The 14,385-nt window shown below is 35.2% G+C and overlaps 1 protein-coding gene across 1 annotated transcript in view; it reads right to left on the bottom strand.

Moving 5' to 3' along the window:
• Positions 1-14,385, bottom strand: part of si:rp71-15k1.1 — a 465,095-nt gene that overhangs the window by 10,091 nt on the left and 440,619 nt on the right. The gene's annotated exons all lie outside the window — the stretch shown is intronic.

Below are 14,385 nucleotides of genomic sequence, written 5' to 3'. Positions count from 1 at the left end.
TTTTTAATCATTCCATGTGAGAATTAGACGTTGTAGACAACATAAACACGCCTCTCATTATTAAAGTGACCAATCAAAGTGGTTTATTTAGAAACTAATTTCAAGAGGATCGCTTGCTTTTGATTGCTTGCAGCTGGCACCACATTATTCAATTTATGATTCACCAATCAGACGATTCCTAAGCCACTATAAATACCCTAAGTTCCATATAACAGCCATCTTTGTTTTGAAGAATCCCCTCTTCCACCCCTACTCCTCCTCCTTTCCTAGATGGATGGCAATGTGGCCCAGTGGTTAGCACTGTTGCCTCACAGCAAGAACGTCACTGGTTCTAGTCCTTACCAAGCCAGCCAACATTTCTGTGCGGAATTTACATGTTCTCCCCGTGCTCAGGTGGGTTTCCCCCGGCTTACCCGGTTTCCTCCCACCAACCAAAAACATGCAACTTAAGTTAAGCTAATCCAAATCTGCACCATACATGCACCTAGTAAGTATCTCTTAAGAGCAATCACTATCTGTTTATTAGCTACTACAGCAGGGGAGTTCTCGGGATCTACCTGAGCTCAATCTCCCCTCTCGCCTTGCAAATGGGAGGGAGCCCCAAGCTCGAGGATCTTATGAGCTCAAGGCTCTCTCCAGGGACAGCTTACCAAACAATTTTTATAATCAGTCATAAGCTAAGTGTAACTCTTGAAATAGATATTAAAATTCCACCATTTTATGTCAGAGTTTGGTGCCAAGTTTCCAGTAAGTGTGTCATCATCAAAGTTGTAAGGGAAAGTCCAGGTGAGTAAACCACTAAAATTCAAATGAAATCAAGTGATAACATTGTGACAGAATGTAGTTTTCTTTACATTTAGTTCTATAGGCTATTTCTCTGTTTAATTATGTTAATATGATGTCTGAAATAGGCTATTGTTGTGAATGGAAGTGATACAAACAACTGGAGTAAGGATCCACATGCAGGTTTAATCAAAGTCAGGCAAGCGATGGTCAACACAGGTACAAACAGGCATTTGGAGACAATCCAGAAACACAGTCGAATACAGGCAAGAGGTCAGAAAGGCAGGCGGCAGGCAAAGACAAAGAGGCTAACAAGGCTAACGGTCGATACATGGGATAACAAGACTGGGAAACGTGTTGTAATGCTACTGTGAAAGATAACAAGACTCGGCCAACTGGAAGCGTGAATGTGTGGCTTAAGTATGGTGTGATATCAGTCTGTGACAAGGTTCAGCTGGTGATTGCAATTAGCATAGATGAATGACCTGGGGCCTCATGTATCAACGCTGCGTACGCACAAAAACTTTGCGTACGCCAGGTTTCACGCTCAGAATCGCTCACGTTTGGATTTACTAACAATGAACTGAACGTGGGAATGTGCGCAGCTTCACGGCAGCTTTCTGGCAGGCGTACGCACATTTTTTGTGCGTGTCTGTTTTATTTCCATTGGCGACTCCTAGAGGCAGTTGTGTTAAATTCCTCTCTACAAAGTGTCTGAGCCTTGCAATGGCAGCTGTATGAGACGGGTTCAGCAGGTATATAAGGTTTCCATACCATACATTTGACCAGCTAAACATTAAAGCATAATTTGCAGCAGTCGCCTGTTTTCCCAATGTAATCTGAGCGATCTACCGCACGCACATTGCTATAAAGACACTATCTGAAGATGAATTTGCATGCGTGAATCAGAAATATTTCCATTCAATAAATGTGCAAATAAAATATGATGCTTATTGATATGAACTTATTGATGATTCCTACTTGTCTTTCTCGTGATAAATAGTTGGCAAAATCTGATATGTTGCGGGGGAAAAAACAAGAAAGAATTCATCAGACGATGGATTCGAGCCGAGTTTGTGCTCGAACGGAACTGTTCATGATCACATGCGTCTTACAAGGTGCGCCACTGAGACTGGTAAGAGTACTGCAACATTTTACAGATATAAACCACACTATTTCTATCTCTAATGCACTCAGTGCGATGTTCAGACCCAACTGTGTTAACCGCATCAGCTAAACTCTCCCACTCTATTTTTTTCTTTTGTTGTTAATTCCGGAGAACAAACTTGCAAATAACACTGCTTTTCTCCGGTCTACCTCCGAAAGCAGCACCTCCAATTCACATTCTGTTCAAAGTTTCTCTTTTTGTTTGCTTTTGCCATTGCTTTTTTAGAAGCTATGGTCTTTAGCCTACTTGTTAGAGAAACTGACTCCCATGCAAAGAATGGCTGGTTCGGTCCCAGCACAGACCAGTTTGGGTGCAGTAGGAACGGTGGGGGCTCATCCAGGATGGTACTGAGGTTTAGGGGAATGAGTGTAACGGAGGCCAGCTAGCGAAGTGCTATGCAGGTAAACCTCACTTCTCTGACCTCAAAAGGTGCTCTAGCGACAGATATTAGAGGCCATGGTCTTTAGATCCTTGTCTTTAGACTCCCATGCAGAGAATCACTGGTTTGGTCCCATTAATTTAGATCGACTGGGATGATCAAGTCTTTTTCTATGCAGCGCATCTGCCTCAATGATAATAAATTACAAGCAAAAATAAATAAATATATAAACAGTGCTTTATGGTTTTCTGTCGAATCTAACCAGAAATTCAACAATCAAATGTAAACTAACATGGTCTTCATTCTATGAATAATAATGAAAAAATATCTAATATCTAAAAATGTCTTTATCTTTTAATCTTTAATATGTAATCTAATACTGTGATGTAACTATTATACACACATTGCAGTATCAATGCTCAAATGATATATTGTTCATTTGTACATTTGTGTTATAAACTGAAGTTTGTGCATGCATCATGCTTTAGTGTAACCCTTAATTTTGCATTTCTGCATACGATGGATTTGTTTTGTACATTTGAGGATTTGAAATGTTGGGAAATAAATGTTATATTTATAATCAATGTAATCCTTATGGAGGTGGGCTGCTGTTATGAGTCTGTATACAGTACGCACACGCCAGAAAACTAGGACCTGAAAGAAAACAGTGAGGTGTCCATGGCAACATAGCTTAAAGGCGGATTAACGAGCTGAAGAGCGCTCTCATTTAGCCTCGATCTCTCCCTTTATTTTAGAACACATAAGGCTTGTCTTTGAGTTTAAACACAAGTACATGAAAATCAGTGTTGAATATGTAACTGAATCCAAATTATGTAAAAGGGTTTTTAATCCATGCATGTGTTTGTATGTTTTGTGAAAATCTAATTGGGAAACTGTGTTGTGTCGCATTATTGAATTATGAATTTACGGTAAAGTTTAGATACATTGCATTGTCATGATGGGAAAATTCTTTTAAAGTGCAGTTTTCTATGTTTACTGAGTTTTTAATGATTATTGTTGGTTGAGGATGTGATATAACCCAGCAAACAATTTTGTGTTTAATAAATGTCTAATAGACATCTAAACGTAGACAGCCCGGCTAAAACAAGGCTAAACTTGGGCTGCCAGTAAAAATCTAATAGACATCTTAAAATAGTCCAAGATTAGTCGTCAAATAGACAGATTAGACAGACTTTATATGTGTAGTCATTCATTTCTGTTGATTTGACGACTAGTCTAGTTTTGGCTTACTTTTAGATGTCTATTAGATTTTCACTGACAGGTTAAATTTAGCCTTGTTTTAGTCAAGACAACGATGTTTAGACATCTATTAGACATCTTTTAAAAACAAAAAATGCTTCCTGGGAAGTCTTTTATAGAGTATTTCTCATAACCAACAGGACATTTTGCAGATAGCTTGATTTTTTTTTTTTTAAGGTTTTCCTGCTTATTATAAAATTTAATCAGTCTAAAAATATTTTGTTTCATAGGACATGTGTTAGAATTCATACTTGAAGCAGTTTTTTATGCTTGTAATTATTATAATGAATTTAACCCAACATATAGAAGAATTTATTAGATTGTGTATTTTTTACTATTTAAAACCCATTTATCGATTCAACATTTTAACTAGATGGCCAAATGTACACACAGAGATAGCCTGATTTTTTTTAAATAATATATATATTATATATTTTTCTCTTCTTAACAAAGGACACTTTACATATTTGATAATTGTCCAACCTGACTAGTCAGATTTATGTATGCATGCGCATGTGTGTGTGTGTGTGTGAGTGAGTGAGTGTGTGTTCAAAATGGACTGCATAAACCAACTGTTAAAACAGCTTAATCTCGCCTTTGGTGTATATCTGTATTCAAATGCACTAATTAGTCTTCCTTTTTTTCTCTCTCGCATTGTATTCACATATATTTGATGTATATAGCATTTGTGTGTATATATTATATTTTTACTCATTATTAACAATATTTTTGGGCACGTCTTTAATGCCTGTAAGCCAAAATGTACAAGCTTAACTTGAGACGAGCATGTATTTAATTATTTGTAAATAAAGTAATTGTTTTCAACTAACAAAAGTGTTTTTTTGTTGTTGTTTTTTTGGACATCCGTTTAATAAAACGTCTTTCAAATAAAAAGTCTCTGGGACTATTTAAAAGATTTAGTAAAAGACACTGTAAAACAGGGTTTTGTAATTCTAAAAACAACTATTTCATAAATACATATTTGTATTTACAATAATGTTTCTTCATTTTGTAAATCTTATTTTTAATCATTCCATGTGAGAATTAGACGTTGTAGACAACATAAACACGCCTCTCATTATTAAAGTGACCAATCAAAGTGGTTTATTTAGAAACTAATTTCAAGAGGATCGCTTGCTTTTGATTGCTTGCAGCTGGCACCACATTATTCAATTTATGATTCACCAATCAGACGATTCCTAAGCCACTATAAATACCCTAAGTTCCATATAACAGCCATCTTTGTTTTGAAGAATCCCCTCTTCCACCCCTACTCCTCCTCCTTTCCTAGATGGATGGCAATGTGGCCCAGTGGTTAGCACTGTTGCCTCACAGCAAGAACGTCACTGGTTCTAGTCCTTACCAAGCCAGCCAACATTTCTGTGCGGAATTTACATGTTCTCCCCGTGCTCAGGTGGGTTTCCCCCGGCTTACCCGGTTTCCTCCCACCAACCAAAAACATGCAACTTAAGTTAAGCTAATCCAAATCTGCACCATACATGCACCTAGTAAGTATCTCTTAAGAGCAATCACTATCTGTTTATTAGCTACTACAGCAGGGGAGTTCTCGGGATCTACCTGAGCTCAATCTCCCCTCTCGCCTTGCAAATGGGAGGGAGCCCCAAGCTCGAGGATCTTATGAGCTCAAGGCTCTCTCCAGGGACAGCTTACCAAACAATTTTTATAATCAGTCATAAGCTAAGTGTAACTCTTGAAATAGATATTAAAATTCCACCATTTTATGTCAGAGTTTGGTGCCAAGTTTCCAGTAAGTGTGTCATCATCAAAGTTGTAAGGGAAAGTCCAGGTGAGTAAACCACTAAAATTCAAATGAAATCAAGTGATAACATTGTGACAGAATGTAGTTTTCTTTACATTTAGTTCTATAGGCTATTTCTCTGTTTAATTATGTTAATATGATGTCTGAAATAGGCTATTGTTGTGAATGGAAGTGATACAAACAACTGGAGTAAGGATCCACATGCAGGTTTAATCAAAGTCAGGCAAGCGATGGTCAACACAGGTACAAACAGGCATTTGGAGACAATCCAGAAACACAGTCGAATACAGGCAAGAGGTCAGAAAGGCAGGCGGCAGGCAAAGACAAAGAGGCTAACAAGGCTAACGGTCGATACATGGGATAACAAGACTGGGAAACGTGTTGTAATGCTACTGTGAAAGATAACAAGACTCGGCCAACTGGAAGCGTGAATGTGTGGCTTAAGTATGGTGTGATATCAGTCTGTGACAAGGTTCAGCTGGTGATTGCAATTAGCATAGATGAATGACCTGGGGCCTCATGTATCAACGCTGCGTACGCACAAAAACTTTGCGTACGCCAGGTTTCACGCTCAGAATCGCTCACGTTTGGATTTACTAACAATGAACTGAACGTGGGAATGTGCGCAGCTTCACGGCAGCTTTCTGGCAGGCGTACGCACATTTTTTGTGCGTGTCTGTTTTATTTCCATTGGCGACTCCTAGAGGCAGTTGTGTTAAATTCCTCTCTACAAAGTGTCTGAGCCTTGCAATGGCAGCTGTATGAGACGGGTTCAGCAGGTATATAAGGTTTCCATACCATACATTTGACCAGCTAAACATTAAAGCATAATTTGCAGCAGTCGCCTGTTTTCCCAATGTAATCTGAGCGATCTACCGCACGCACATTGCTATAAAGACACTATCTGAAGATGAATTTGCATGCGTGAATCAGAAATATTTCCATTCAATAAATGTGCAAATAAAATATGATGCTTATTGATATGAACTTATTGATGATTCCTACTTGTCTTTCTCGTGATAAATAGTTGGCAAAATCTGATATGTTGCGGGGGAAAAAACAAGAAAGAATTCATCAGACGATGGATTCGAGCCGAGTTTGTGCTCGAACGGAACTGTTCATGATCACATGCGTCTTACAAGGTGCGCCACTGAGACTGGTAAGAGTACTGCAACATTTTACAGATATAAACCACACTATTTCTATCTCTAATGCACTCAGTGCGATGTTCAGACCCAACTGTGTTAACCGCATCAGCTAAACTCTCCCACTCTATTTTTTTCTTTTGTTGTTAATTCCGGAGAACAAACTTGCAAATAACACTGCTTTTCTCCGGTCTACCTCCGAAAGCAGCACCTCCAATTCACATTCTGTTCAAAGTTTCTCTTTTTGTTTGCTTTTGCCATTGCTTTTTCGTTGGGTTTTCCCATTAGCATAGTCATTAGCATATTCATACGGGGGAGGAGGCAGGGAGGGGTTTTGTGCTCGTGCATGTTGCGCTCAGTTTCACGTTTATTCGGATGTACAAAAGAATATGCGTGAGATTCGGCGTACGCAGTGTTTCATACATCTGAATTTTTTTCTGCGTACGCACATTTACAGCTTTGTGCATACGCAATGTTTTAGTAAGATTTCCACGCAAGTCTTCGTACATGAGGCCCCAGGCGTGCGTGTTTGAAAGAAGTGCATGTATGAAAATGTAGTCCTGGGATATGCGGAAGTGTAGTTCAAGTAAAGTGGAAACCAGCGATCTCCGGAGAACAATGGCTGGTTATCGTAACAGCTATTTAGGTATCTGCTAAATAACATGAGCATACTTGATAAAACGGTAAAGCCTGAAATATAAAAAAATAAAGTTTAATGAAAAATCTATTTTTATATACAGTTGAAGTCAGAATTATTAGCCCCCCCTATATATATATATATATATATATATATATATATATATATATATATATATATATATATATATATATATATATATATATATATATATATATTTATATTTATCAAACAACTGCAGTCAAGTCATTTGGCGGTAAAGTACACTCTACATAACATGTCTTCACACAGTTTCCTTTTACTATTCAGCCACAGTGTGAAATCTTTTAGGATCTTTCAAAGCCAAAAATCTAATCTGTAAATTTGGAACATAACAACAATGCAGATTACCGGTCACATCACTGTGTCTGTCGGGCACCCACTGGAGATCAGCCCACCTCACCAGCTGGTGCCTCTAAAAATGACCCCGATAAAGTCTGTGACACCCCCTATTGTGTTATAGTGGCTTACACAACACAATATTGTAGCCCTTTCATCTAAATTTGTCTGTCATATAATATCGAGTGCACTTTTGCATCATGTTTCATGATGGCAGTTTTTAATATAAACAGCAACACGTGCATTTTACACTATGGGTTTCTGACTTTTTAGGAATGAATAGAGTATGATGCTTTCTGCACAGAATCAATGAATTCATGAAGCAAAAACACAGTTGCAGTTCTTTGAACCACAGTGGAGGGTTTATGTTTAATGGTAACGGGCAAAAATAGCAAATGAAAGGAGAGAACAACTTTGCATATAAATGGGCTTTGTTTTTCTGACCTTTTCGACTCTTTATGCTTGCTCAAAGGCTTGCAAAAAGTTTAGAACAGCATGATTGACCTGAACCAACTTTGGCATTTTGAATAAACAATAATTGCAAATATATTGATTTCCGTTAATATAATGTGACATTAAACTTTTAACATGTCTACATTAAATGAAAATAGAGACAGAAAGCAGGATTTGAAAAATACGATATATGTTTATATAAAATACTTTTACAATTTTACATTTACTTTTTAAAACCATACAGTAAAAATGGAAGCTGATATGAACATTTTGTCCATATAACTGGATGTTTAATACCTTCATGCATACTGTACAGTTCATGTGGAAAGTTTTCATAGCGCTTCACTTTTTCCACATTTGTATATGTTACAGCCTTTATGAAAAATAAAAAAACGTGAAAAATCAAGTGTACATAAATATTCACAGCCTTTGCTGATCATTATTGAGATGTTTAGGCAGCTTAATTTGAGTTCACCTGTGGTAAAGTCAGTTGATTGGACATGATTTGAAAAGGTATACACCGGTCCCAAGGTTGATAGTGCATGTCAAAGCACAAACCAAGTATGAAGATAAAGGAATTGTCTGTTGACCTCAGAGACAGGATTGTCTTGAGGCACAAGGCTGGGGAAGGTTACAGAAACATATCTGCCTCTCTGAAAGTTCCAATGAGCACAGTGACCTTCATCATTTGTAAGTGGAAGATGCTTGTAACCACCAGGACTCTTCCTAGAGCTGGCCGGCCTTTTAAGCTGAGTGATCGGAGAAGAAGGGCCTTAGTCAGGGAGATGATCAATAACCCGATGGTCACTCTGTCTGAGCTTCAGAGTTCTCCTGTGGAGAGAGGAGAACCTTACAGAAGGACAACCATCTGTGCAGCAATCCACCAATCAGGTCTGTATGGTAGAGTGGTCAGAGTGGTAACTCTTTAGAGTGAATGCCAGGCGTTACGTTTGGAGAAAACCAGGCATCATAACCAGGTAAATACCATCCGTGAAGCATGGTGGTAGCAGCATCATGCTGTGGGGATTTTTTTGGCAGCAGGAACTGGAAGACTAGTCAGGATAGAGGGAAAGATTAATGCAGCAATGTACAGAGACATCCTGAATGAAATCTTGCTTCAGAGTGCTCTTGACCTCGGACTGGAGCGATGGTTCATCTTCCAGCTGGACAATGACCCAAAGCCAAAAATATCAATGGAGTGGCTTCACAACAACTGTCCTTGAGTGGCCCAGCCAGAGTCCAGACCTAAAACCTATTGAACATCTCTGGAGAGATCTAAAAATGGCTGTACACGATCGTTTTCCATCCAACAGAGCTTGGGAGGTACTGCAAAGAGGAATGGGCAAAAATTCCCAAAGACAGGTGTGCCAAGCTTGTGGCATTATATTACAAAACAAAAGTATTGAGCAAAGGCTGTGAATGCTTATGTACATGTGATTTTTCAGGTTTTTTTTATTTTTATTTTTTTATAAACTTGCAACAATTTCAAAAAATCTTTTTTTTTTTTTTTACATTGTCATTATGGGGTATTGTGTGTAGAATTTTGAGGAAATAAATGAATTTAATCCATTTTGGACTAAGGCTGTAACATAAGAAATGTGGAAAAAGTGAAGCGATATGAATACTCTCCAGATGCACTATATGTACATGCATTTATTTATGTATTTATATATACATGTAATTGTAATTCTTCTTATTATTATTATTTATTAAATTTGTATGTTTTGTTTTGTTTTCGTAAGTACAAGTTAAAAGTTTCAAAAAAAAAATTGCGAAAGTGTTTATAAAAGATAACAATAAGTAAACAATCCAACAATATGTGTTGTAAAAGAAGGCTGCTGATTTTAAAATATGCACTGATTTAAAATAGATTTTTAATTCAGTTGATTAGAGTGAATAATGAAATTCCTGAAATTTCGTTAACTGGGATCGTGTTTAACTTTGCGAAATCTAATCATTGACTACATCTTGTGGACAATAAAAATGAAACCTACAATTTTATTTGAGAATATGACATTCAATGTAAAATAATTATTCAGTAGATCAGATTTTTATTTATTTATTTATTTTTTTTTTGTCTAAACATCTTATTCCCAAAGGTAAAGCACTTAGTAGCTATTGACTACAGAGGTCTCTAAGTGTGGTGTCTGTCTGCATTATGAATATTTTATGATCAACCATTGTCGGTAAATGTGAAATTATTAATGGAAATTATTTCTGTGATCTTCACACGTTTTGTGAGAATTATGTAACAAATGCGCTATGATGCTATTGTTATTGAATTATTCTGTGTTAATAGTGTAGTACCATTTTGTGTCCTGACGATGGCAGAAAAGTATCTTCTATGTGTCTAAACACTTCCTGGAACACAAAATCATACATGTGAGATTGTGATTTTTATTAATTCCTATAGCTGTTATTAACATAAATTAAAATATTCCATATCCTGAAGTCACACATTTTTTAAATCCAGTTTTTAATAACCATTTATCTCAAAATGTATTTAATGCTGTTAAATGATTCGTTGCAACAATGCAAAATAAAAGTTTACTTATTCAAACCACTTTATTTATAATGAGCTCAATTAACATTTATTCAGTGCTTTTTGTGAGATAACTTAACTGTTTTGTTAAAGCAACTTAAATTTGTAAAAACAATTAAGTTAACTTAATTTATAATGGGATAACAAGAAGGAATTGTGTGGAACCCTGCAGTTTTTACAGCAAACCTACACAGTACACACAAATTTGTGTAAGATATGTATTTTGTGTGTATATGGATATGTATATGTGTGTTTGCATTGTTTACATTTAGATGTTTCATAATTCCAACAATAAAAAATAAATAAAAATGAACACTTTCTATAAAGGTCACGCTTATAACGAATTATAACTCTGTTTATAATCAGCCATAACAATTCTTTAAATGTTTCCACAGTACAAAAGAACTTACACTGTATTATAAGGACAGTTATAGTTATAAGTGTTGTTGATACTTAACAGTGTGCATTTCATTTTTCAATATACAGTTGAAGTCATAATTATTAGTCCCCTGTTTATTTTTTTCTCCAATTTCTGTGTAACGGAGATCTTTTTTTTATCCTTTTTTTCTAATCATAATAGTTTTAATAACTAATACTGATTAATTAAATTTTTGCCATGATGACAGTAAATAATATCTAACTAGATATTTTTCAAGACACTTCTATACAGCTCAAAGTGACATTTAAAGGCTTAACTTAATTAAGTTAACTAAACAGGTTAGTGTAATTAGGCAAGTTATTGTATAATGATGGTTTGTTCTGTGGACTATCGAAAATGAAATATAGTTTAAAAAGGCTATTAATTTTATCTCTAAATTGGTTTAAAAAAAATTAAACTACTTTTATGCTAGCCGAAATAAAACAAATAAAACTTTATCCTGAAGAAAAATCAGACATACTGTGAAAATTCCCTTGCTCTGTTAAACATCATTTGGAACAGACTTCAACTGTACATGTTCATATCATAGTATACACTGATTTATATTAATTATTCAGTCATGATTGTATTGAAAAGGTGCAGTATGCAATGTTAAACATAGTTATGGTACAGACTCTTAGTAAGTCAACAGATTTTGCTCTGTCGAATGAATGGTTTTATATTGTTGATAAGAACCCAACGACTTATAGTTGTTCATATGAGCTTCATAGTAAGTGTTACCAAAATAATTCTAAAAAATTATTATAAATAGTTATTTTTAAAACATTTTGAAGCACTTGATGGTACTAACATTTTTAATTCAAATGTAATTTCATTTTTTTTCCAAAGAAAAACAAAACAAAACATGTTGCAGTTACCTACGTCATATTTTTAATCTAAACAAGAGTAAGCATATATTTTTGTTACTTTTGTTCCTGTCAAAAGTAATAATGTAATAATGGGTAATAATATTGGACTTTACGTAAACTGTTTGGCTGCTTTGACACTATCTATATTGTGAAAAGTGCTATATAAATAAACATGAGTTGAATTGATTGAATAATGTGCACAAACATACAAACAGTGGTGCCCAAAGTCAGGCCCGTGGGCCAAAATTGGCCCATTGTAACCTTTGGTTTGGCCCGCCATCTTATCTAAAAAGAGAGGGAGATTGATGGAGAGTTGGTTGGGGCGAATGACTTTGACAGAGATCATCATTTTGAATTGAATGTAACCGTTTGTTTTTTTTTGTTTAATTGAGGAGCTACAAAAAAGTCAACCAAAATTAAATGTTTCAATTAAATGTTGCAAATGAATCAGACTTTTAAAATATAGATCAGATAGAGGACAATGCACAAAACATCGGCAAGCAAATGAAGGCAAAGGCAGGAGCAGCTCGACTTGTGTATTCAATTTTGAACTCTATTGTGTTTTAAGTGGGATTGTTTATGTTTTTACAATAATAAATTCATTATAAAATATTAAATATAGTACTGGATCATTAATTAATATGTTTTAAAGCAACATTTTCTAGTTGTTTTTTAATATTAACAAATAAATTAAGAAATTACTCATGGCAAATTGAATGTAATACAGTTTGGTATATTTAACTTTGGCCCACAGCCCTCAAAAAAAACTAGGGCACCCCTGTTCTGAAACATCATCTTTTAAAATGAGTTTTGTTTTATTTAAAATTGTATTTTCTCTCCTTTACGCAGCATATAAAGATTCAGAAATTAATTTTAAAACAAAACATCCTTTAAAAATGTAACAACCAGTCTCGAAAGTCCTTTTATATATAGCTTATTATATTATTTAACCCAGTGGTTCTCAAAGTGGGGGTCGGGACCCCCCAAGGGATCGCGGGACAATAAAGGGGGGTCGCCTGGTGGTTTCCAAAAATCTATTTATTTATATTAAACGATAAGAATTACCATATTTTATCAATAAACTACTGAAGAGAAAAATTGTTGTTTATAGTTAATATATACTATATAGTTACTACAGTAGCTTATAGTTACTAGTTCTATTGGATTGCGACCCCTGGGGTAATTACATAAATTTAAAGACACACCAATGGCGTCAGATGCAGCAGATTGATTTTATAACATCAGGTTAAACTTTCTGGCACATTTACAGCTCTGATATACATAAAAAAATAAACTAAGAATAAACTTGGGTCTATTGGTGTGTGCGCGCTATTGTATGCAAGGTTTCTGTATATATAACCACCTCAGAGGATATTGGGGGTCGCGAGTCAATAGCATTGTTATTTTGGGGGTCGCAAGCTAATAAGTTTGGGAACCCCTGATTTAACCAACTGCTCTATTTGTTTAGATTAGATTCAACTTGATTGTCATTACACATGTACAAGGCAACAACACGCAGTTTAGGTTTAACCAGGAGTGCAATAATAACCAGTGCAGGAGTTTGTTAAAACTGCAATTCTAGAAAACTATACTCTGTTTAAATAATTGGGTTAAAAATACACCAACATATAACCCAAGCAACTATAGGTTATTAAAGCACCTTCCTAATTATGGGTTATTTTAACCCAATGCATTGGGTTTATAATGTTACCCAATGCATTGAGTTATTTTTATTAAAGGTTATTTTTTCCATTTTCACAATATGCCTGTGTAAATACATATTATATAGATTTCAAAAATATTGAAAATGCTTTATTTCTATTACATTTTAGTTGCAGACACTTTTGTTAAAATAAATGAAGAATCACAAACAATGAAGAAACAGAACAAAGTGCTGACAGTTATAAACTACAAGCAAAAAATCATGGTTGATGGAGCAGAATGAGCTCTGTGTGCTGTAGAGACCGTCCAGCAGCTGCAGTAGGCTTCACTCACTGTACAATCCATTTTAACCACTCATCTATTTAATAAAAGTTGGTCTTAGTTGGTGAAACAGATTTAAAAATATTTACGACATTGAGAGGTAATTTGATAAAAATTAATAAACATTATTATTGCGTTAGAGCTTGAATAAATGTTATAACGCAAAACAGCCTTGCACACGCATATTAATACAGCTGTTTTGTATCAGTTTAATCAGATGACTGTTGAAATTCAAACTATTAACCCAAGTGGTTGAGTTATTAAATAAATAACCAAATAAAGGTTAAAAATAACCCAACAAAGCACCAAATTTTTAACTCAACTGGTTGCGTTTTTAATAAATAACCTAATAAAGGTTAAAAATAACCCAACAAAGCATCAAACATGTTTAACTCAACAATTGGGTTAAATAAATAACTCAATGTTTTTTAGAGTGTGGGTAATGTTTAAAGATGGATGCATTATGAACATTATATACTATTATATATTATAAGTCATATTAACTAAGCAGCTATTTACAAATAGAGTACAGGAAAGGTCATGATATTTTTAAAGTGCACATAAATAAAAATGTATGAAATGATGCAACA

This window comes from Danio rerio, chromosome 19 (assembly GCF_052040795.2).
Source record: "Danio rerio strain M-AB ecotype USA chromosome 19, GRCz13ab, whole genome shotgun sequence".
Lineage (NCBI taxonomy): Eukaryota > Metazoa > Chordata > Actinopteri > Cypriniformes > Danionidae > Danio > Danio rerio.
The sequence above is the reverse complement of the archived record's forward strand: the minus strand, read 5'-3'. Positions and strand labels throughout refer to the sequence as shown.